The sequence below is a fragment of the Armigeres subalbatus genome, chromosome 2 (genome assembly GCF_024139115.2).
Source record: "Armigeres subalbatus isolate Guangzhou_Male chromosome 2, GZ_Asu_2, whole genome shotgun sequence".
Classification (NCBI taxonomy): Eukaryota; Metazoa; Arthropoda; class Insecta; order Diptera; family Culicidae; genus Armigeres; species Armigeres subalbatus.
The window spans coordinates 32,303,955-32,329,565 of record NC_085140.1 but is presented as its reverse complement, the minus strand read 5'-3'; the positions used below and the strand labels follow the sequence as shown (position 1 = coordinate 32,329,565).

Genomic DNA, 25,611 nt, shown 5'->3' with positions numbered 1-25,611 from the left:
CCGTCCTGTTGTGCAAATAGCCGCCATCCTAGATCCATTCGTCACCTACTCCAACTGCTAAACAGATGTACGGTGGTTGAAATTCAATTGTGTTACTAGTACGGCTTCTTCTTGTTTGTCTCTCCGATAGGACACGAAGGTCCACCCAAAACGTGGTTACAGGCTTGCTTTTTGTTGGCGCAGATGAGGCACTTTGGTGTCTTATCGCATTCCTGCGCCTTGTGCTCTTCCTCTCCACATCGCACGATGACACAGGTTACTACGGTCTGGGTCCATACAGTCGAAGGACTTGTACCCCGACTCTAAGCACGAATAGCACTTGTTCACTGATGGCGGCTGGAGTTTGCTTACTGGGCATACTGACCAGCTGATCTTCAACTTCCATTCCATATGATTTTTTTTGGCTTCCGTGACTGATCTAAGGTAGGCTACCAGCGTGCCAAAGGTACCGCCTCTTAGGCATAAAGAGGTCTACTCAACCTCTGTGCCGCACTACTCTCTGATGGCAGAGATGACGTCGTTCGCGTTCGTGACCTCGTCCAGTTGCTTGAACTGGAGGGTCACTTCCGCCTCCAACGACCTCACATTGCCGTCGTCACCCAAGATCTCTTGGGCCAACTTTCTATAGTCCGTCCCACTAGCTTGCGCTCCGCGTTTCAGAATCAAGATCATTTCACCGGTCTTGGTGCGTCTGACGCTTCGCACGTCCTGACCTAGCACCGAAAGCTTTTCTGCCGCCCGCATCGATTTAAGGACTTCGGTGTACTTTTCCTTATCTGTTTTCACCAACAAGACCTCGTCTTTATCCTTTGCTTTCATTGCAGGTCGAGATACGCTCGACTTCCGCTTTGCCCTACTGACCAGCTGTCATGGATTTTCGGTCCCTTGTGCCCATGGCACCGGCCGGCTGGTACCCACTTCTGGCCCAGCGTCTTGCGTCTGGTAGGCGCCTTTCGCCTTTTTGGGCCGAGAAGTCGCCTTCTTGGGTCAACGCCCTATGTAAGAAAAAAAAAATCTCTATAAAAAAAATCCCAATCTGTTCCGTCCAGACAACGTTTAGCCTTTATGGTCGCACGTCGTTTGGCTTTGCTCTGAGCGCCTTCGCCGGATTACTGCCTTAGCTGTTTCGGGCCGGCCAATGAGGCCGTCAGGGCGAAATCAATCGCCTTTTGGGCCATAGTCGCTCTTCCTAGGAAGCAGAAAGCATCAGTTTGGTCACCTTTGTCGGCCATCTCTCTTCCCACCACCCTGATAAACGCGTCCTGTTCTTGTCTTGCGACTCGGGCGAAGCATCCGAAGGTTCTGTTTCAGTTCCTTACTGATGTTCTGCCTTGCACTCGCGAACTCGATGATATTATCGAGATGCTCGGCCTCCACCCACATCCCGTAGTCACTTGCCGAGAGTGTTTATAAGGCTATACCCCATCACTGCTGGGGAAACTCTGGGGCTATTAATTAATTAATAATATTTGAATCACTCATTATCGTTAGGTAGAATTAATTTTTGAATCACTCATTATTGTTAGGCCCCCCATGTGGCTGTCGTTGAATCCTACTGGAGTAGTCGCCCTCAAAGATCCCATGGTTATCTTTGCATACCTATCGGTATGCAAGGTGTTGGAAATTGCCAACAGGGGAAGTTTTCCAAAATAATAACCCCGGAATAAAACGACCGTTGCTTGGGGTTTACGGTAAGGGGATTATTATTTTCCTGCAATACATTATTGTGGAGTAATTGGTAAATATTATTACTTCACTAGGTATGTCTTAGTCTATGTGTCTGACTTACGTTTAGTCCCTTTATTGTATCGAGTCCAGTCTATCAGTCTGTCTGAACCAGTCTAATATTGGTTGAATTCAGTTATAGGATTTGCTAATTACTTATGTGCTTGATAATCCATACCCATCGAATCGTACTTTCAACCCGTACTGCAAATAGGCTAAGTTTAAACATTTTTGCATGATTTTAGTGTACACCCAGGTTTTTTTTTACACGGTTGGAATTCATTAATTTCTCGGTTAACCTAAACTTTCACACCTTTCTAAATGCCCCCTGAATTTTCTTTGATTTTTTGTGAATTTTTTGGTGGGGTTAACTTATTGCTTCATTGACGCTGAAGGTCTTAAACGACCAAAACCAAACCGTGTAAAAAAAAACCTGGGTGTATAGTTAATCTAATTATTTACCGTTTAGTTGATAGGATTTCACTAACAATTTAGGTTAAGATACGATGATGTTCTGCGGTATATATATCTGGTAAGCTACATAATAAGTTAGATAATAAATAGTTCACTTTTACGTTTGCATGTTAAATTACCTCTCTTATACTGTGTTTTAGATCACAAACTAACGAGCGCAAATATATGCTTTTTAAAAAAATAATAACTATAATACTCTGCCAAATCACATGCAGTTGGATGTAGCTTCTGTATTGTTATTTATCATTATCAACATTATCAATCGTTATCAATCTTTCTCTTATTAATCTGTCCGCCAACTCACCGCTATGACAGATGTGGGATCTGCCACTCCGTAACGTGCCTGTTCAGTTCTACCTATTACCAAAGGATTTGCTCACTTATAGATACCATGTTCGTAGAGGCGCGCTGGCGTAAATTCGCCAACACAAGGTATTCATGCATTGGTTTACACTTACATGTTCAGATCTAGATCAGCGCAAGTTTGGAAACGGCATCTGAGCCTACTCCCACCCCGCAGGAAAAGCTTGGTTCCAGGATTAGACAGCGTGCTACAAGGCTCGCCACGGACGGGCGGAAGACAGGCTAGTCATTGGCCCACTCGCCGATTCAAGTCAGGGTCACCCTGGGGGCAGCAGGGACCATGTCCAAGGGCTTGACGACCCCTCCCCAGCTGTCTGCGAGTCAGGGAGAACTGCCTAGGGCGTGGTGGGATTTAGCAGTGGGCTCTGCTAAAATCCCTCCCAAAAAACCACAAGTGCCCGTAAGCGGACTCTATCAAAGCGACTGTGTGCCGCTTCAAAAGCACAAGCCCAGGGAGGGAGTGCCAACTGGCATGTGGAGTGTCCCTACTTCGGTAGGGTAGTGCGTGAGCTGCTTTGGCAGGGAGTGAGTGATCTGTTTGTGCTGAGGCAGGAGTGTCATAGCGAGTCGCCGCCGCTATGGCAGCCTCGAAGCGCAGCAGAAGTCTGAGTATGGACTGCACATGCTAAGGTAAGAGTGTCGTAGCGTTGCTACCGCTATCGACACCTCGAGGCATGGCAGTGGAGTGTTAGAATAAGTTGTGGAGTGTACCTACTTCGGTAGGGTAGCGCGTGAGCTGCTTCGGCAGGGAGTGAGTGATCTGGTTGTGCTGAGGCAGGAGTGTCATAGCGTTTCTCCGCCGCTATTGTCACCTCAAAGCGCAGCAGAAGTCTGAGTATGGACTGCACATGCTGAGGCAGGAGTCGAGGTATCCCATCGACACCCTGAGGCATTGCAGTGGAGTGTTAGAGTGAGCACCTGAAAAGGGTCACATGGAGCGAATGGTCTTTGGAGAAGCTGCTTCGGCGGCAGGGTAGCAGTGGGTTGTACCCACACACCTACAGTTGTGCACATGTGGTGCATGGGGAGTGTCCCTGCTTCGGCAGGGTAGCGTATGGTCTGCTTCGGCAGTGGTGTGATTGATCTGCTCGTGCTGAGGCAGAGTGTCGTAGCGCAATATCTGTAGGCCCAGGCAGTTACCGCTATTGACACCTCGAGGCATGGCAGCGGAGCGTCCGGGAGAGCATCCAAGTAAGACTCAAATGGAGTGAATGGGGTGCGAGCACCCAAGTCAGTCTCGCGTGGGACGAGTGCCTGTGTGAGCGATAATGAGTGAGTACGCTTAGTACTGCCGCCCCCCCAGAAGCAGTACTGCGAGGTAGTTCCCGGGGGAAACGATGGTGGAGCCCAAGGGAGTTTAGTCGGTATTACCGGTATGGTCGAGTCCGACACTCCAGTACACTTCCGTGTGGTAGTTTGGCAACTACAATGCACGTGTACTGGGTTAGTGTGTAAATGCATTCTCCCTTGTAAAAAAAAAAAAAAAAAAAAAAAAGTCAGGGTCACCCGGCTCTACTAAAAGAGTAGAATGTCCGACTGCCAGCCTTCGCTTTCACAATATTACAAAATCCAATTACTATTACTGCGATATCTTGTCGTTAACTCGCGGCCAGAATTCCATAATCAGGACTTCACTGGTATTGATCCTGATGTGCCAATTGACACTCCATGGGCCCCTGCACCTAGGAGCAAGGACGGAAATCTTCGTTTTACTATCAGTTGCATCGATGCTCAGTAGGCAGCTTCGTCATATGTCGTTTTCGGTTTTAGACCTGGGTCAGGTCCGACCCCGACTCTGAATAACCGAACGAAAAACGAATCGGGATCGAGTCAGTATGTTGGTGTTAGTGAGATCTCAAGCCCTATCATCTGTTTTGTTTTCAGTTCGCACTTTTATCAGCTGGCAGAAATATAAATATTTTATCAGATTTTATACAGATTTTATCTTTTGAATTTTGTTATTAGTGTTATTTTGTTTCTTATTATATAAATTGAATGGAGAAGTCAGATATTTTTTCTGTTAATTGTTTATTTTAAAAATGACACTTAATCTATCAATAAATTTATGTGATTAGAAGCTTTGAATGGCGACGGCAATGTGGATTGCCGTGAAGGAATTTTGGCGCTCTGGAACATTTCCGGTAATTATGCCAATCCGTGTTTCCTGATAAACTGTTATACTGGTTCTAAGTGGCGTTCTGGATAACAGTGATTGTGTTACATTTGAATTATCAATTGTGCCATTCAAATGTAATGTAAATATGGAACCACTTTGTAAAAAATCCAATAGAAAATTTATTGAGATTTGGGGCCTTTTATTTTAAAACAAAGAATCAAATCGCACAAGAGTTGACTAACATTTTTGTATTTTCCTCCCAAGAGGGGAATCTTTGGGATAAACCGCGATTTAACGAAAACTGCAAAAACCAAATATACAAGAAAGGCAAATAATTTTTCTCTACATAATATTCCACTACATAACAGGAGATTCAACATAATAAATATCAACGGGGTAAAATATGTCTTTGTCGGTTTTTTAACGAATTACAACTAAAAATCCTTCTTTCACTCTAAAATTATGCTCAATTCGTATAAAACTGTTCCTAAATTTACATTTGAATTTATTTTCTGGCCAAGTATCATCTGGAGTGTTACTAGGTAGCAAATATACCCTCTGCAAGGTGAATAATTAATAAAACTATTGTAAATAATCAGAAAAACGTATCATTTGTTGGTGGCAATATAGTTATCACTGCCTTATAAAGGGTTAATACATTATGTTTATATTCTTCAAATCCGTAACCTTAAACAAATTATTCACAGAGCTGCAATAACGAATAAAATAATGATATGAACATTTTGGTATAAATAATAATCAGATACTCCGGTACGCTATTTTCCCATTAAGAGAGCAATTATACCTAAAGCATATCATCGAATACACAACGTAATTAGTGAATAAATAGCAGCTACAGCTACCTTCTCGTCACTGCGTTTATCAATCACATTTTCATCAAAATTTTTAACCATCATTTTGTTTATAACGGAGCTACCGTCCGAAGTAATCAGCAAAAACATATGTCGGTATCTGAATCCATTTCACCATCAGAGAAACTTGAAGACAACACACAATTAAAATAATCCATTTTACGTGCAAGACAGCAACAAAATTGATAAATTCAACAAATGAAACAAAAACGATTAAAAGTCAAATACCCATCCGCACCCTTCCGTGTCTTTCATGTTTTCATTTTCCTTTAGCGTAAACATAAACACGTGTTTGACAGTTTGTGTTCGAATGTATTGGTGAACCTAGGTTCGATCTCGATAAATCGGCAGAGCGAACCTCATTCGTTTTGGGTCGGATCTGGTGCGGATCGCGATCCAACCTGAATGAATAACCGAACGTTTTGACAGCTGTTAGAGCGGATCCGGGGCAGAACTAGGTTCGACCCAGCAATAACCGAAAACGACAATAGATTCGTGTTTGTTTTGATCAGACGCTCGGCGATGCAGGCACGAACATCTCGCAGCATGCTGTCAAACTTCCATACCAAATTTACCGCCCGATCTTCAATAGCCGATTGATAATCGAGCGCAAAAATGAATATCTACCGGGGCTGAAATGAATATTTTGAATTGCGGGTAATTTGCACCGATAAATGATGATTATTTTACTTTATATACTAAACAGATGCATATATTTCAGGAATCTGACTTTAAAATGTTGAATCCATGCACCGCAGTATGAAATGATATTCATATTTTGAAATTTCAAATTGAATATCAATGTGCCAAGCTGAAGATTCATTTTGACAGTGCACAAAACAACGGTGACACCGAGAGTCGACGCTTGCTGCTGTTCGTGCACATGCCGTCCTATTCATTCGCACATTCAAATTCGGGAAGGACTAGCAACTTGATTGTATGTTGGATGTCAGCTGTTTGAGTGTAGTTGAACTGACTTTTTCTGTCCCTGCCTAGGAGTATGGCAACTACAAAACATCCCCAACCCACCTTCTGATGTATTGCTCAATCTTTCAGTACCTGGGTCTTTATTTATGATTTGTGGTTGTAGATTTCATTTTGGTCATGGAAGGCGCTTTATGACGTTCTCACTTTCTGCGAAGTCCGAAAACCATTTTCAATTTTTCCTGTATTGGAGTTATTTGTTAGTGTGCGCCCCCTTTATCGCCTATGTGTGGTAACGCCCCTAATTTTTGCCGACTAACTAGCTTTTAGTTCACAACTACAGCACTGGTTTCGACTTGTCATGACGAAGGCGCCCTGGAAGAGTGCCGGATTGAATGAATTGGTTCTCATCGGTTTCAACTTGAGCTATCGAATGCGCTCATGAATTGCGCTGGATTGAATAATTTGTTGTTTTCATCGGTTTCGACTTGAAATGTTGAAGGTGCTCTGGGAGAGCGCCGGATTGAATGATTCGTTTTTAGTTTGTTTTCGACTTGTGTTGTTGAAGGTGCTTTTATGACAGAGCGTCGGAGCGGAGTAGAGCTAGGGTGACCATATGAAATTTTACCAAAGGAGGACAATGCACCCGAATTGAGCGAAAAAGGAGGACATAAAAAAATTTCGATCGTTTGTCAGTTTTTAATATGATCAAGAATACCGTTTTGGCTCAAATCCCGAACATGACTCATATTCCGAACACTAGCGCTTTAGCGCCCTAAAACTAAAACTTTCATTGGTTTTCCGCACTGAGGGTCAAGGGTCATGTTCGGAATTTGAGTCGAAACGGCATTATACTAGTTAGACTTTTGCACATTAAAGTCTATTGGAAGATATTTTTGTAATTCAATACAAATACAACATCTTCTTATTTTTTATTAACATAACTTTATCAACTTCAGTTGGAACGTTTCAGACTCTCATTACAGTCTACATAAAGCACTTTCTAATTATAAACTACCCGCAACATTTTTTCAATGGAAAGATTTCAGCTTAACTTATTTTAAAATAAGATGTGAACAAATGTTGAATATTATTATGCCTGCATTTTCAACGATATTCCACAGAATTTTAACAAGAATCATTGTTTACAATTCTGAATAATTAATTGCAAAAATAGGTAACTGATAGGTTCCATAAGGACCGAATACAAGATGCTTAGTTGTACAGCATTTTTTTTGAATGCCATTCGGAATCACTAATGAAGGCATATGAATTAGAATGATACCGTTGACTGTATGACCACAAAGTTCTCAATTGAACAAATTCTAAACTGTTTAGATTGAGACTAAAGAGAATCGAAACTGTAAAGATTAGTTTTAGGTCTTTCTATTCCATTCTAGGCATGGCAAGGGGCTGCTCTTTGGCTCACATATCCAAGAAGCATACCGTACGATGCGTTTAAAAGACAACTTGATGGGTGATTACTCGTAAAAATTTTTGAGAAGCATTTGCATTCTTTTTTCCTAATCCATTTATCACAATTCCGATGCTTCTGACATTTTTGACACTTGTATTACTGTAACTCACGCATTTTGTTTTTCATATTAACATTATTTTTATTCCAAAACTTAAAGGAAAATATTTCAGAATTAAAACCAGAAACGCAAACGTGTGCAATGTTTTGTTCCATAATGGACTTCTGTTTTTTAAATAATGGACTTGTTGTATTGTTTGTTAAACTAGAATTTCTTCAGCAATAGTTAATCATGCAACTGTTTTCCAAAATTCCCTAAGGAGGACATTTTAGCGCAAAAGGAGGACATCTGGTTTTTAATGAAAAAGGAGGACATGTCCTCCTCTAGGATACCATATGGTCACCCTAAGTAGAGCGGAATGCGATGATTCAAATTTGAATCTCGAAGGTGCTGTTGAAAAGTGCCGGCATAAGACTCAAAGCAAGAGACAATACAGAGTATGTTTGAAGCGCCACAGAAAATGTTATGCCATTCTCGTTCGACGGCCATGAAATTGTATTGTCTATTGAGTGCTGCATTCTGACGACACGAATGAATGAGATGAATTTCCGTTCATAGGTTTGACAGGTTGCAGTGGTTGTTTATCTTTGGCTGTTTTAGTCTATTTTACAAATTTAGCGATTCAATTTCAATATTATGAAGAAGTCTATATTCTTTGGATCTCTTCATACAACGAAAATGACTATTGTCAGGCCTGATTGAAATTTCAGAAGCCGAGGGAGCTTAGAAAGACTACCCGATTAATCTGTTTAGTAAATACGGTATAGTAAATGGGACAATTGTTTTTGTTATTGATATTGGCTTTGAATGCAACATTTGATTTTGACAATGGGTAATGGTAATATGATTATGAGATTCGAAAATGAGATTTAACTTGGTGGTAAATATTCAAAACAGGATCACCGTCTTCGACCATGGGTCGCACAGACTGAATACTTAAACACCCAGCATTAGACAACGGTCAGGACATATACACAACACCCAGTAGACCAGTGGGGAATTTTCTGGTTTACAAAAAGTCTTTTGTTTACTAGACCGGGAATCGAAACCACACTTTCAAATGCGCCTAGAGCACCTGCCGCTAACTACAAGGCCGTGAAGTCCACGATATTGAATAAGAATTAATTTTTTGTTATTAATTTTAAATGGTGTTGGAAAATGAACTTGGATTTAAATATTAATTTAGAAATTTATAAATATGAATATAATAATGGGATAGGATTCAATAATGAACTTATATATTGGAATTACACACAGAACACTAATGCAGAGCCAGAGATTGATTTATTCTAATGTCGTATTAGGATTCAACTGTTGTTCATAAAATATGACCATTGGATTTGAGTTTTGGATTTGCACAATAGTTTGGGTATCGGATTGGAAAATCGCATTTAAGACTGGATTAAAATATTCGATTTCAATATTGTATTGGAATGATTTTAAATATGGAAATTAAGTACGAATATTGTATACTGGATTGGAAATATAGAATTGACTATTAAAAAAAAACAACAAGTTAATGGATTTGTTTTTTTTTTTTGTGAGAGAAGAAGGGGAATGTAAGGGTGAGATATATTATAAACTGGGTAATCCACTTTCAGTGTGCATTGATGACAGATACGCACATATTTTCCGTATAACGGATCCGTGCCGTGGTCATCATTGATCAGTGAATAGCAGGCCATGACTTTAGCTCTTTCTTCCTCGTGCAAACAATGATTTACCTTTTGTTTGCTACAGACGCCATCGTTGAGATTTTTTTATGGCTTTATTAAAGAGACTTTTATCCCAAGGCTGACTCGTCTCGTTTTGGGAATTATTTTCTGCGCAACTACCCGTCGACGGTCGCCACTGGCTAAAACTTTCCTAATGCCCTTTCCAGTCACTAACAGCAGTAGCAACACGAAAGTAAGAATTTTGCAAGAAAATTTCACTTGTGCGACAAATTTCATAAGTGAAGGAAATGAAATGATGGTCCAGAAAAAGGACCGATAAAGTGCTTCTTTGCAATGAAATATTGGCAGTGGCTGATTTTCTACCCGCCGCTGTCACATCCAGGCGCTATAGTATATGCGCAAAATAGCCAGCATGAGTTAATCGCCAGAAATTTGTATGGCGAAATACATCTAACGCGGGTTTTCTCAAAATTAGGAACTTTTCATGAAAAACTATTTGGTACCGGTTATGAAGGATGGTGTTCGCTACTACGCCTACCAAACCTTTTTTTGATTAAGTTGATTTTCGAGATGTTAAATCTTAGATGCCTTTCGCCATACTGATTTCAGAAAGTTAACTCCTAGTGTGCCGCTGTTAGCACGCTCAAAGCAGGCGATTCATTACTATCAGTATGCCAGAAAATGTCGCTTAAGTACTGTTCCCACCGACGACGAGATTTCTGCAGCAACCATCGCTGATTAAGCATATGCGGTATTTCGAAAAATTTCGTTTCAGGTGGTTCGAAACGAAATTCCGCGGAATTTCGCGGAATTTGAGCATGGCGAAATCTGATTTCTTCATTTCGCTTCGTTTCGTAAAATTACAAAAATTTCGCTAGAAAAACCAGCTTCTCACGAAATTTTACGGAATTTCGCGGAATTTCGAAACAAATTTAACTTAAACCATAATTTATATTATCAAAAATTTTGGCTGCGCCGCTGAAATCAACCATAATACTATTCACAAAACCATAGTTATACAATTTTTTTATTAACGCTCACTTTTCTTCTTCAATGGTTCTACATCCCAACTGGAACTTGATCTGCTTTTCAACTTAGTATTCTATTAGTACTTCCTCAGTTATTAATTGAAAACTTTTCTATGTCCACCATTGCATGAGTAGTAGATCTGTTCAAATTTCAAAAAGTTTCTTAAAATCGACCGGTCAACTGGTATTCACAATTCTTATGCTAAGATGGACTTCTGGTGAAAATTTCAGCTCAGGTTGAAATTTAGGTGTTATTCAAATCGATTTAGTGTTTTTTGTATGATTTTTCCCCTAAAAAAAATCGTAACTCTGAGTGGGATGACAACTAAATGAAAGCCATACCTATCCTCGAAAACTTTGTAGAACATTGTGTTATAATCGGAACAGATCTTCTACGTGTTTCAACAGATTTCATTCTTCGAGATACTCAAAAATCAACATTTTTCATTGATAAAAGGCCTATGAAATCTACATCCAGATATTTTTTTGGATTGAATTTGTCGGGGAGTTGCAGCTACACATTCATTTTAGTATAGCACGGTATTAAATCTTGAGCGGGTATCAAATAAAAATTGTAGAAAATTGAGGAGTGGATTCACATTTTAATTTGCCTAATTGATTGCCTCATTACAAAGCCTTGCACGCTGGCAATCATTTCCATCGAACAAGTTACCATTGCTTTTCAATGATCGTCATCAAATAGTTTTGGTTGGGACCTGAAATGTTGTGACAAAGTAATCATTGGTGACTTGGTAGATTGTCATTCAATTTTAACATCATACTGCAACGGCAAGCGTATTTGGTGCAGTTGGTAGGGCGTTCGGCTGATAATCACAGCGTCATGAATCGAATCGCACAGAAATTGAACAAAAATTTTGTTTGTCAATTTTTTAAAAGAATCTGATGAGAGCAATTGTTTGTAACATCAACCACGTTATAATTGATGAGATGAGTTTGTTACCTCTTGATATGGGATTGCCGAACGCCCTACCAACTGCACCATATACGCTTGCCGTTGCAGTATGATGTTAAAATTGAATGACAATCTACCAAGTCACCAATGATTACTTTGTCACAACATTTCAGGTCCCAACCAAAACTATTTGATGACGATCATTGAAAAGCAATGGTAACTTGTTCGATGGAAATGCTTGCCAGCGTGCAAGTCTTTGTAATGAGGCAATCAATTAAGCAAATTAAAATGTGAATCCACTCCTCAATTTTCTACAATTTTTATTTGATACCCGCTCAAGATTTAATACCGTGCTATACTAAAATGAATGTGTAGCTGCAACTCCCCGACAAATTCAATCCAAAAAAATATCTGGATGTAGATTTCATAGGCCTTTTATCAATGAAAAATGTTGATTTTTGAGTATCTCGAAGGACGAAATCTGTTGAAACACGTAGAAGATCTGTTCCGATTATAACACAATGTTCTACAAAGTTTTCGAGGATAGATATGGCTTTCATTTAGTTGTTGTTGCAATGGATTTCGTTCATCCCACTTAGAGTTACGATTTTTTTAGGGGCAAAATCATGCCAAAAACACTAAATCAATTTGAAGCACACCTAAATTTCAACCAATTAAGCTGAAATTTTCACCAGAAGTCTATCTTAGCATAAGAATTGTGAATACCAGTTGACCGGTCGATTTTAAGAAAGTTTTTGAAATTTGAACAGATCTAATGAGTAGGTATCTTGTTTTTTTTTCTTCCTAAGCAATGGGGGGGCGGAATCTGCTCAACAGACATCCTGGGTTGGACGTCCAGGTAGTGCGGGGTTAGGGACCATCAGCAAACGAGAGAGGCAGGACTACATCCCCGACCCGCTAAACCGTTTCCATTGCCGCCAAGCCCATCTGTACTTGCAGCACCAAACATCTTGACTCGCTTTTTTAGAAGAAGACCATGTTATCGTGCAAGCGCATTGCCGGCTTCCCAGGTGGCCTTACCAAGCCCTATGTCCTCGGAAGGTGGGAAGGATCGACTTCACGCCTGCTTCCCTCTGCACGGCTGGTATTAAAGAAGATGATGCCGCGTGCACCCCAAATTGACCTCTCTGCGATATGGCCAATTCGTCAACAAACAGAGGGACTTGCCGACGTGGTGCCTACGCCTGCCCCAGCCTTGACGAGAACCGCTTTCCGTCCTCGGGCTCGGAACCCGCCCGGTTGACCGACGCCGCGCGGCCGTTGACCATGTTGTTCTTCGCGCGGCCACTTGTTCGATAAAAGGATCGAGTTCGACCACAGGGCCGGTATGACCCATGAAGCCGACTCCGAGCCCTTGGACCACCTCTTATTTGCGCCTGAACTAGCCATTCCTCGAGTCCACGCGCCACCCGAGCAGCACAAGTCAGACATAAATGGTTGCTGCAACTTGATTGTGACCAAATCTGGTCACATATGAGTTGCAGTAATCTACATGGTACAAGTGTGCTTCTAGGGCACCTGCTGTGTAGCTCCGAGACAATTTGGACAATAGCCGATAAAACGGCGTTCCAGCCAACTTCATCTTTACACATCCTCCGGACTAGGTTGTCCATCTACCCTTAGTGGAACTGTCCCACGCACGCTGCCATTTGACCCGGTGGTTTTTCCGCTTTTGGCAATATGACCAAGCTCTGCCTTTTCCATACTGCAGGGAAGACTCCCTCGCCCAGGAATTTCTGCATGACAAATCTGAACATCTCGGGAGCCTCAGCAATGGCCGCTTTGATGGCCAGGTTCGGAATACCATCCGGTCCTGGCGCCTTACCTGCACTAAGGGACTGTGCAATCCCCGCAAGTTCCGTCACAGTTGCTCTTCCCTCATCGGCCACCCTGACCCCTGGCAGCTCCACAAAGTTAGGCCAGAGACTTGGGTCATGACGTGGGAAAAGCCCCGCGATGATCCTCACAGCATCTCTGGAGACCGCTCTGTAGGGGCCATCGCCCCACGTGTCTTGGCCATTACGACCCTATAGGCGTCACCCCATGGATTCGCGTTGGCACTTTGACACAGGCCCTCGAAGCAGGTTTTTTGCTTGATCTTATCTCAGTCTTCAGACACGCTCCTCTTCTGTGTGTGCTCGCTGCATCCGCCTCTGTGCCCGTAGGTAGGCGCGGCGCAGGTTCGCAATTGCTTGAGTCCACCAGTAAGCCGGTGGCCTCCCATTCCTAGGGTGGACTTTCCTAGGCATGGTGGCATCGCATGTACGCGAGAGTACTGTTACCAGCTGCTCGCCGCTCGGACCGAGAGTTTTGTGCTCGCGGCGGAGCGCTTTTTAAACACCTCGTTGTCGAAGTACGATGTCTTCCACATACGAGGGCTAGGCATCGCCCCTTCTTCCGTCCGCTGGTCTGGCTGGTCGTATAGTAGATACTGTAGCGAACCGCCAGGTGGTCGCTGTGAGCATAGCCATCATCTACCCTCCAGTTTGAACTACTCGTTTGACCAGGGCTCCAGAACGTAACGAATGTATCTTGTGTGGCAAGACATCTTTGACCAGACCGAGAATCGAGCTCGCCATTTCCGGATTTGCAATCCTACGCCTTTGCTCGCATAGCTATTTGAGATGCTTACTACATAGCCCCGTTCGGAGTTGACAAATGCGTTTTTAGTTTTCTTCTATAAAGCATCCTCAGTATTTTGTTAGAAATATCTAACAGAAAACGAAAAGTATCTTTAACTATCCTATTTGTGTAAATGTAACCAGATATGAATCAGTTCACTATAACTTTGTCAAAGATGGAAAGTCGTGTCGTGGATTCCAAGGGCCCTTTTGAAGTCCGAAGCAAGTGAATAACTTTTTTTATCCAGAGTAGATTACACCCAGTTCTTTTTATACACGGTTGGTTTTTACTCGATTACGACCTTTAGCGTCAATGAAACTATGAGTTAACCCTATGAAAAAATTCACAAAAAATTAAAGAAAATTCAGGTGAAATTAGGTTTTTAACGAAATTTGAAACGAAAAATCAAACAATTTCTATATTTTTATATACTTACTAATATAAAACTGAACTGATTGATCAGATTCGGGAGCACACGCTCCACGATGTATTGCTTTCAAAGCGGCACAAATGCTGGGGTATTGCCTTATTGGCAATGGTATATAAACGGGAATGAGGCGATTTATTACAGACTACTACTTCTCTTATTATAACTCTATTTATCGCAAAACAGTTATTTGACTTTGAAAAGTGAAATCGAAATTCCGTACATAATATAAAACCAATTTAATAAAAATTCCGCGGAAAAAAAATAAAATTTCGTTTCGTTTCGAAAAATTTCGAATTATATGGACCCTGATTTCGTATCATTTCGAAGACTCGAAAGTAAATCTATATTTCGTTTTGTTTCGTTTCGAATCAACATAGACATTTTAAATTTCGTTTCGTTTCGTTAGGAAAAAGTGTGTTATTGCATACCCTTACCGCTGATGGCCATCATTGTTGGATGAATTTCGAAATGTTATTGATGTTGCTGACGACGGCCGCACGATTATTTACAGAAAACCGGATTTGCAGCAACCGCCAATTACGCCAATGATGTCGGGGTCGCTCTTCGACAAACCTCAAACTAACTGGATCACGTGCGCTGGTTACCATTTGCGGTATTGGGACCGCTCTGTGCGAAATCTTGAACAAAACGGCTCGTGCGCACACACAAAAAAAGCGTTCATGAATTCGTGAACTAACGAGTTCACGGTGTATTTTTTCATGAACAACAGTCACGGATTCGGGAATACAGTCACGTTTTCTGGAACATTCTGAAAAACGTGACTGGTGTTCCCGAATCCATGAATTAAATCACTGTGTATTTTTGCTGGTTCACGAATTCGGGAACGCTTTTTTTTGTGTGCAAGAGAAAGGTGCTTTTTTGAATCTAACAAAGTAAGCTCATTAGCACCACCCCTTCGTTATTGGTGGTGAGTACACATAAAATTTGGACCCATAACTATAACCAAGAGAGGGGGGAGTATCGTTATGGATGCAATATTGAATACAAAAAAGCAGCTTTGCTGTGTGCGCGAGCCATTTTGTTCAAGATTCCGCGAATTGTGGTCCCAGCTTCGGCATCGGTGGTGCTCATCGGCGTGTTGCTGCAGAATCATCGTCGCGGTACTAAAGTGAAATTTTCTGTAAATCGTTGTGAGGCATCTAGTAGCCATCCCCAGCAATCGTCAGCGGATGTGTATCGATGCACACAAACTGGTCCTTTTCAGGAAGAGCATTTTAAGCATTTTACAAGAACAGAAAATTTGATGGCTTTTTTGGTAGCATCAGTGAAGACCGTCGACGGTGGCTGCTGCATTGAATTTTATCGCCACGGTAGCATCTGTAACCATTCTGCATTCGAAAGTGAATTTTATTGCTGGATTGTGCTTAATATTTGAAAAGGCGCATCCTTGTGTGTAATTTACTGTCGCATCTACCTGCCGATGGCCACCACAGAGGTCAAGAACATCCAATTTTTCACAGTCACCATGAGAATATTATGTCGTTTTCGGTTATTGCTGGGTCGAACCTAGTTCTGCACCGGATCCGCTCTAACAGCTGTCAAAACGTTCGGTTATTCGTTCAGGTTGGATCGCGATCCGCACCAGATCCGACCCAAAATGAATGAGGTTCGCTCTGCCGATTTATCGAGATCCAACCTAGGTTCCCTAATACATTCAAACACAAACTGTCAAACTGGTGTTTATGTTTACGCTAAAGGAAAATGAAAACGTAAAAGACACGGATGGGTATTTGATTTTGTTTGTTTCATTTGTTAAATTTATCAATTTTGTTGCGGTCTTCCACGCAAAAATGGATTATTGTAATTTTGTGCTGTCTTCAAGTTTCTCTGATGGTGAATCGGATTCAGATATCGACATATTTTTCGCTGATTACCTCAGATGGTAGCTCCACTATAAACAAAATTAGGATTGAAAATTTTGTTGAAAATGTGATTTATAAAATGCAGTGACGAGAAGGTAGCTGCTATTTATTCACTATTACGTTGTGTATTCGAACATATGCTTTAGGTATAATTGCTCTATCAATGGGAAAATAGCGTACCAGAGTATCTGCCGCTATGAAGTTATTTATACTAAAATGTATACCATTATTTTATTCATTATTGCAGTCTGTGCATAATTTGTTCAAGGTTACGGATTTGAAGAATATAAACATAATGTATTAACCCTGGCATTAACCATTTATAAGACTTTGGCAACTATATTGCCATCAACAAATTAATTGTATTTATTTATGAATGATTATTTATAAATAAATTCAAATGTTTATTTAGGAACAGTTTTTATACGAATTGAGCATATTTTTTTAGTGGAAGAAAGATTTTTAGTTGTAATTCGTTAAAAACCGACAAAGGCATATTTTATCCCATTGATATTGATTCTGTTGAATCTCCTGTTTAGATTTCGTAGTGAAAAATTATTTGCCTCTCTTGTATATTTGGTTTTTGCAGTTTTGACGAAATCGCAATTTATCCCCTCTTCTTGGGAGAAAAACAGCAAAAAAATGCAAATAGCAAAAAATATTATCATTCTTATAACGGGGTGATTTTTTAATTTTCGAACTGTCACTTTTAAGTTTAATTCTTCAAATGAGACAGACCCTTAAAATAAAAGGCCCCGAATCTCAATAAATGTTGTATTGGATTTTTTACAGTGTTTCCATATTTTCTTGTTCTGTTCCATTTCAATGACATAATTGATAATTCAAATTTACTGTAACACAATCATTGTTACCCAAAAAGCCATAAAGAATCAGCATAATAGTTTATCGGGAAACACGGATTGGCATAAATTCTTTCACGGCAATCCACATTGCCGTCGTCATTCATCACAAGCTCCTAATCACATTAATTTATTGATGGAATAATAGTCATTTTAGTCATTAAACAATTAACAGAAGAAACGTCTGATTTCCCCCATAATTCATGAAACAAGATAAAAACAACACTAATAACAAAATTCAATAGATAAAACATGTCTGTTTCTGCCAGCTGATAAAAATGCGAATTGAAAACAAAACAGATGATAGGGATTGAGTTCTCACTAATACCATCATACTGACTCGATCCCGATTCGTTTTTCGTTCGGTTATTCAGAGTCGGGGTCGGACCTGACCCAGGTTTAAAACCGAAAACGACATTAGTTAAAATTTCTTTCAATTAAACTTGCTTTCGTAAATAATAGTGCAATAAGAAAAATCTGATACGAAAAGTAAAACATTGACGTAAAATTTGGACAATCGGTTGGTTGCTGTAAAAAGCTGTTAATGCTCAACAAGGTCACAAGAAGCACAAATCTGTACTTCCTAAAAACCCTAATTTGAAACGGAAGAGTTAATTCGAGCCACATTTTTTTTTAAAGTGACGTACAAACAAATGGGATGGTTGTGTCGTTATCGATCCAAACATCATCATTGATGGTTGTCGGCGGTGGTTACTGCAGACAATTATTCACTGCAATAGCGTCTATAGATATTCAACGGCAGACATTTTTTTTATTTGTTTATTAAGGAGACTAGGCTGGCTCGTCTCCGCTAGATTTGGGTAATCGTTTGGTTGCTGATTCATTCATTTTCATTTATTTAGTTAACATCTAAACAGATAACACTGAATCAACAATTTGACGCCACAATACACGGTTCGAGGCCGCATCTCTCCATCCTCGGATACGCCCCACGCTCGCCAGGTCGTTCTGCACCTGGTCTGCCCATCTCGCTCGCTGCGCTCCACGCCGTCTCGTACCTGCCGGATCGGAAGCGAACACCATCTTTGCAGGGTTGCTGTCCGGCATTCTTGCAACATGTCCTGCCCATCGTACCCTTCCGGCTTTAGCTACCTTCTGGATACTGGGTTCGCCGTAGAGCTGGGCGAGCTCATGGTTCATTCTTCGCCGCCACACACCGTCTTCTTGCACACCGCCAAAGATGGTCCTAAGCACCCGTCTCTCGTATACTCCGAGTGCTTGCAAGTCCTCCTCGAGCATTGTCCATGTTTCATGTCCGTAGAGGACAACCAGTCTTATAAGCGTCCTGTACATGACACATTTGGTGCGGTGGCGAATCTTTTTCGACCGCAGTTTCTTCTGGAGCCCGTAGTAGGCCCGACTTCCACAGATGATGCACCTTCGTATTTCACGACTAACGTTGTTGTCAGCCGTTAGCAAGGATCCGAGGTAAACGAATTCCTCGACCACCTCGAAGGTATCCCCGTCTATCGTAACACTGCTTCCCAGGCGGACCCTGTCGCGCTCGGTTCCGCCCACAAGCATGTACTTTGTCTTTGACGGATTCACCACCAGTCCAACTTTTGTTGCTTCACGTTTCAGGCGGGTGTACAGTTCTGCCACCTTTGCAAATGTTCGGCCGACAATGTCCATGTCATCCGCGAAGCAAATAAATTGACTGGATCTGTTGAAAATCGTACCCCGGCTGTTACACCCGGCTCTCCGCATGACACCTTCTAGCGCAATGTTGAACAACAGGCACGAAAGTCCATCACCTTGTCTTAGTCCCCGGCGCGATTCGAACGAACTGGAGTGTTCGCCCGAAATCTTCACACAGTTTTGCCCACCATCCACCGTTGCTTTAATCAGTCTGGTAAGCTTCCCAGGGAAGCTGTTCTCGTCCATAATTTTCCATAGCTCTACGCGGTCTATACTGTCGTATGCTGCCTTGAAATCAACGAACAGATGGTGCGTTGGGACCTGGTATTCACGGCATTTTTGAAGGATTTGCCGTACAGTAAAGATCTGGTCCGTTGTCGAGCGGCCGTCAACGAAGCCGGCTTGATAACTTTCCACGAACTCGTTCACTAATGGTGACAGACGACGGAAGATGATCTGGGATATCACTTTGTAGGCGGCATTAAGGATGGTGATCGCTCGAAAGTTCTCACACTCCAGTTTGTCGCCTTTCTTGTAGATGGGGCATATAACCCCTTCCTTCCACTCCTCCGGTAGCTGTTCGGTTTCCCAGATTCTGACTATCAGTTTGTGCAGGCAAGTGGCCAGCTTTTCCGGGCCCATCTTGATGAGCTCAGCTCCGATACCATCCTTACCAGCTGCTTTGTTGGTCTTTAGCTGTTGAATGACATCCTTAACTTCCCGCAAGGTGGGGGCTGGTTGGCTTCCATCGTCCGCTGAACTGACGAAGTCATCTCCTCCGCTGCCTTGACTTTCACTGCCTGTACTCTCAGCGCCATTCAGATGTTCCTCGTAGTGCTGCTTCCACCTTTCGATCACCACACGTTCATCCGTCAAGATGCTACCATCCTTATCCCGGCACATTTCGGCTCGCGGCACGAAGCCTTTGCGGGATGCGTTGAGCTTCTGATAGAACTTGCGTGTTTCTTGAGAACGGCACAGCTGTTCCATCTCCTCGCACTCCGCTTCTTCCAGGCGGCGTTTCTTCTCCTGAAAAAGGCGGGTCTGCTGTCTCCGCTTCCGTCTATAACGTTCCACGTTCTGCCGGGTACCTTGCTGCAGCGCGACCGCCCGCGCTGCGTCCTTCTCCTCCGGAATCTGTCTGCACTCTTCGTCGAACCAATCGTTCCGTCGACTTCGACCCATATACCCGACGTTGTTCTCCGCTGCGTCGTTAATGGCTGCTTTGACTGTATTCCAGCAGTCCTTATCATCATCAGTGCTTCCGGAGTGTGGGCTATGGACGTTGATTATGCTGAAGTTGAAGAACCGGCCTTTGATCCTCAACCTGCACATTCTTTCATTGATCGGCCACCACCCGATCACGCGCCTTTGCATATCGCCCATCACTATGAAAGCTGTTCCCAGCTCGTGTGTGTTGCCGCAGCTCTGGTAGATGGTATGATTACCTCTAAACGTTCGCACCATTGATCCCTTCCAACAAACCTCCTGGAGCGCTACGATGCCGAATCCACGGTCCTTGAGCACATCGGCGAGTATGCGTGTGCTCCCGATGAAGTTGAGAGATTTGCAGTTCCACGAACCGAGTTTCCAATCGCTAGTCCCTTTTCGTCGCAGTGGTCTTCGCCGATGGTTCCGGTCCGTACTCTCTTGTTGATTGTTCGTTGCTTATGATTTTTAAAGGCTGGCTTGCAGGGCCTGACACCAAACCCCATAATTTCCGGAGGACCATTCCTCCTTATTTCCGGTGGACCATGGTGCACAGTTTCATAGAGTCCCTCGCTGGCACTCGGACGATGATCAGCCGCCCTAACATGGAGAACAGACGCTGTTGTGAGCCGATCCTGACATGGAGAACAGACGCTCAATGAGATTTGCACCTCCGGAAGGAGCAAACCCCCTTCCCTGTCAGCATACGACCATAGTTCCCACCGGGGTTGGTTACCCGATCTTCCCTAAGGTTGCTCGTATCCCGGCCAGCACCGCGAGAGGTAGGGATAGGAGTTACAAGATATTAGCATTTTACTGGAGTGTTGTAGGGGTGATTTTTTTTTCTTTTCAAAGGTAAAGAAACGAAATTTGCTCAAACCCCACTTCAGAAAAATGCTAATATCTTCGCCGGGCAAACTCCAATCTTCTCGCGGTTTTCTGCATAATATTCTGTATTAAATTCTACAAGAACTGAATGAGTATCATAGTTCTTCATCGTAAGTTGTGCCGTCCAGCTGCAATTCACTGTTTTTGGATGTTTCTGCATACATTTTTGCATATAAACGTCCAACGAGTTTAACACCGCCCAAACGTTGATCGATTTGGCTGAAATTTTGTCCAGAGCATCAGGGCATCAAATAGAACCGAATAAGAGGGCGGCCCATCAAAAAAGTTGAAAAAAGTTTTTCCCATACTAATTTGAGCCACACTAGTGTTCATACATGTGTATGTTAAGCATAATAACTAAACAAAAGAACATAATGTATGTTAGGCATAATTCAAATTCCCCTTTCTTTAGTTCATCAGAGGTTCTTTAAAATCCTACAATTCCTCTAAAAACATCTGCACAAATCCTCGTCAGTATCATTTTTCCGGAACAAAAATGACTTTTCAAGGAAAATTACGTTTTCCTGAATACGATAATTCCTTCAAAATGGTATATCCCTGGAGGCCATTTGGCATAATTGTAAACAGCTTCAAAATCGATGGTTATTGAGCATAACGGACGTTTGATATAATTATTTTTGTGTGTAACCAAAATAGTTGTTTGACTGAGTGGTGCTGGAATAAAGCCGCAATGGTGAAAATAACTCGGGTTGGTAATAATGCTAGACTTCCTTACCCGTGCGGTAAAATTCGCGGCTACAAAGCAAGACCATGCTGAAGGTAGCTGAAGGTTGTTCAAGAATTTTCCCTGCCCGATGTAGGAAATTTTCGGGTTGGAAAATTTATCGACTTCCCTGGGTAAGAAATATTATCGTGTTAGCCTCATGATACTCAATGTCCTAGTGGGGGATGTAATGCCTATGAGAAGAATTTTTTTATTCTTTATTACCGAGACTTTGAGCCCGAGGCTGGGTCGTCTCGAGTCTATGAGAAGAAGTAATAATCCTAAAAAGACAATGGTTAATGTGTTTCCTTCTGGGTGGTGGATGTAATTCCTTCAGAGGTAGACATTTGCTCGAAATAAGGCATCGATAGATGTGGTTCTTTCTTAGAAAACAGGCGTTTGCCCGGAATAAGGCGATGGTGGGTAAAATCCCTTTTTAAAAATCAGTCAATGTTTTCAAAAGTGAAGTCTGCCATTTGTCTGCCTGATTGAATAATAATAAAAAAATACAATTACCCTGTTGATGAATTTGCTTATCATTTGCCGATCATGAAAAAGTATAAATCGTACCCGCAATTCCGCTAGTACCTCAATAAATACAAATCGTAGGAACTTGAATTTAAGGATCATCTTAGTATCTACAGTAATATTCCGATTTTATCACCCCCCTGGTGAATTTTGGGGTGATAAAATCCGAAATTCATTGATAATTCGAGATATCTTAAAAAACCTTGCTCGATTTTTTACTCGAAAAAATATTCTTCTTCCGACTTATGGAATTTCCAGAAACTCCTGCAGAAATTTCCCCAGAATGACTGTCCAGTCTAGGAAATTTTCGAATGCAAAAATCACCAAAAATGGTGAGGATGTTCTGCGGAAGGTTTCTCCAATGTGTGGAATATGTGTCCTTTTATTTTTAACACTTCAGGAGGCGATGTAGATGTTGAATAATATTAGTGAAGCGACGGTCAGTACGTTTCTTTTCATCCTTGAAAGCAGTATCATACTAAATCCAATGAAATTTCTCGAGTGGGCTAAAATATTTATGTGGGTGATAAAACAAAAATAGCATGATTCCAGGATCTTTCTATTCCGAAAAGGCTCCACATTTCTTCGAACATCCTTGTTTCTGATGCTACCGGGAAAACGTTTCTGATGCATTTAATAGAAATTCATTAATCGAGCGCTGCTTTTGATGTGATGCGGACAGATGATGGACAAGCATTAATAAATCTCCAGCTGAGAGGATTTTTAATATTTGCTCCTCGCTTCATGGAAACAGAACGCGCTCATTTGATTGACAGATGTGCGGTACGAGCATTGACAATGAGTTACTTCACCGGGGCAGCGATTAGTTTAATATCGATGAATGTCAATAACAGAGAAAGCGACAGGGAGTTTTTGTGGATTTAGCACGGAAAAGGTTGAATTCACTTGCATTGCATATATTGGCTTCGTTCTCAGTAAATTAGTTATGTTAGGAATGTGAATCGATAATGCGAAAAGTTTATAACTGGCTGCTGGAAATGACAGCAAAATCGAGTTTTCATGAAAAATTGTCAATTTTCCATTAAAAAAATAAATTAAAATTTGTGGGGCGTTTCAAATTGTGTACGACGAATTCACTCGAAGCAAACCATATTAAAATTCGATACTCTGTCATTGGAAAGTTCCAGTGGCTTCAAACTCATTTGCATCACATATGTCAAAATAACATATACTTTTATTCTAAAATGTCCATCTATCTTGTAATCTGTCTCTTTAAGGGAAAAGGCAGCACCATTTAGTCTAATCCCTTAATGGCCAATCATCACAAATCAGTAATTACTTGAGATGAATGTGTATCATCAGGCAAAAAAGTCAGTTTCGTCCAAAGATTAATGACTGAATATTTGAAACATGTTTCAACTCATCTGGAAATATATTATGACTGAAAAGCAGCTTTACAAAGAAACTCAAAACAACAAGTTCCGCGACACACAAAAAATCTCCAAGCATCACACACAACGTGCAGCAGTGCATTGATCGTCTCGTTTCTGTCTCTGTTGAACATTCTGTAAATATTCCGGTCATCATCATCGTTTGCTCAACAGCGCTGTCGAGCAGCAGCGAAGACGACCCCGTCGAAGGTATGCCACCGTGTAATCATGATTGGCATGCCGAATTTACGTGCTATTGTAAACAAACAACAACACACGAAACGTGTAATCACCAGCCTGCACATTGAAAAAACATACAAGAGATGAAATTTTTGGACCATTTACCGAACCGACCAATTCCGAGGAATGTTCGTTTCTTGGGGCAACCATTTTCCTAAAAGCATTCATATTTCAACAAACAACTGCCTCCATAACATTCGGCAAGGAAATTCGGTTTTCACGAAAGGTCGCACGGCCGGAGCATTTTATAGTCTAAGTTGAAAAATGTCCAAATATTCGTGACATTATAGGCAAGATCGACAAGCTATGCCGCGACGGGAATCTTCGCCCACGATGTTGCCGGAAATTTATCGACAAGTGCAAAATGCGGGTCATATATCAGTCCGCTCGCGCGCAGACTAAAACCCGCCAGAACTAGACGAACGAAGCGATGAATCACGTTGGTTGCGAGTGGAGTATGCGAAAAATAATTAGAGCATCGAATCCTGGGGTAAAGTGAACGGAACATGCTCCGTCACCACACACAGTCAGCCAGCCGGCCAGCCAGCGCGCGCCCGAGTCAGGAAGGAAAATATACACATCACAATTTTCACGTGCCTTTTCACCGGTTGGCCGAGGCAGACAAAACGGCAAAGGTAGCACACGGGCGCGTAGAAAAATGAGTGGGATTTCGCTCGGAGCGAGACGCTGCCGTTTTGCTTCTTTGGCTGTGGGAACGGCTCACGATGGCGGTAGGCTGGTTCGGTTTGTAAACGCGATGTCAGGTCTACGCGCGTTCACGTTTTAGTTTCGAGGATATTTCAAACAAATAAAAACACAAAAGAATGTTATTGAATGAACTAAATGACTACTAACTCAGAATGTGTTTTCGTTGGTATCCAAAGATAATAATCAATTTGAAGAAAACTCGCGTTGCAAAAAGCAATATGTTTCCAAAACAAAATCGTAGAACAACGTAAAAAATCGAATGCGTTTTCAGCAGAATTTCGTTGAAAGAATCAAATTGCCCAGAATAGTTTAAAAGACTTTTCGAAAAAAACTTCAAAAAAACTGGAACTAAAAGAATATTCAAACGGAAATAGAAAGGAACTTGAAAAAGTTTCCACTGAAAACCGAAAAATGAATCAAATAAAAAACTAAAGAAAATATGATGGAAGTTCGGATAATTATTGTTTTGAGCTTATTCGGTGCACGCCTGAGCCTACCAAATAAACGAACTTGGATTCTCCTAAAAAAATTCAGAACAAATTCTGGTGGAAATTTGAAAGAGTTTATGTTGAGAAATGTAATCCATTGACATTTAGAAAAATGTTTAACGGAATTTCGAAAAGATCTCTTTCTTCTTCTTTATCGGCATTACATCCCATTACTGGGATTTTGTCGCCTCGCAGCTTAGTGTTTAACAAGCACTTCCACTTTATCCGAATTTCCAACGGAAATTTATCCGAATTTCCAACGGAAAATCATTCGAATTTCCAACGGAAATTCTTTCGAATTACCAACGGAAATTAACTTGCATTTCCAACGGAA

The 25,611-nt window shown here is 41.6% G+C and overlaps 1 protein-coding gene and 1 long non-coding RNA gene across 14 annotated transcripts in view; one reads left to right on the top strand and one right to left on the bottom strand.

Moving 5' to 3' along the window:
• The window catches only part of LOC134218429 (collagen alpha-1(XVIII) chain), an 865,092-nt gene that overhangs the window by 6,963 nt on the left and 832,518 nt on the right, over window positions 1-25,611 (top strand). The gene's annotated exons all lie outside the window — the stretch shown is intronic.
• Window positions 1,774-2,425, bottom strand: LOC134214207 (uncharacterized). Its single transcript, XR_009979703.1, has 3 exons — window positions 2,319-2,425; window positions 2,188-2,262; window positions 1,774-1,929 (listed from the first exon to the last, which is right to left on the bottom strand). It is a non-coding gene; the product is annotated as an uncharacterized LOC134214207 (long non-coding RNA).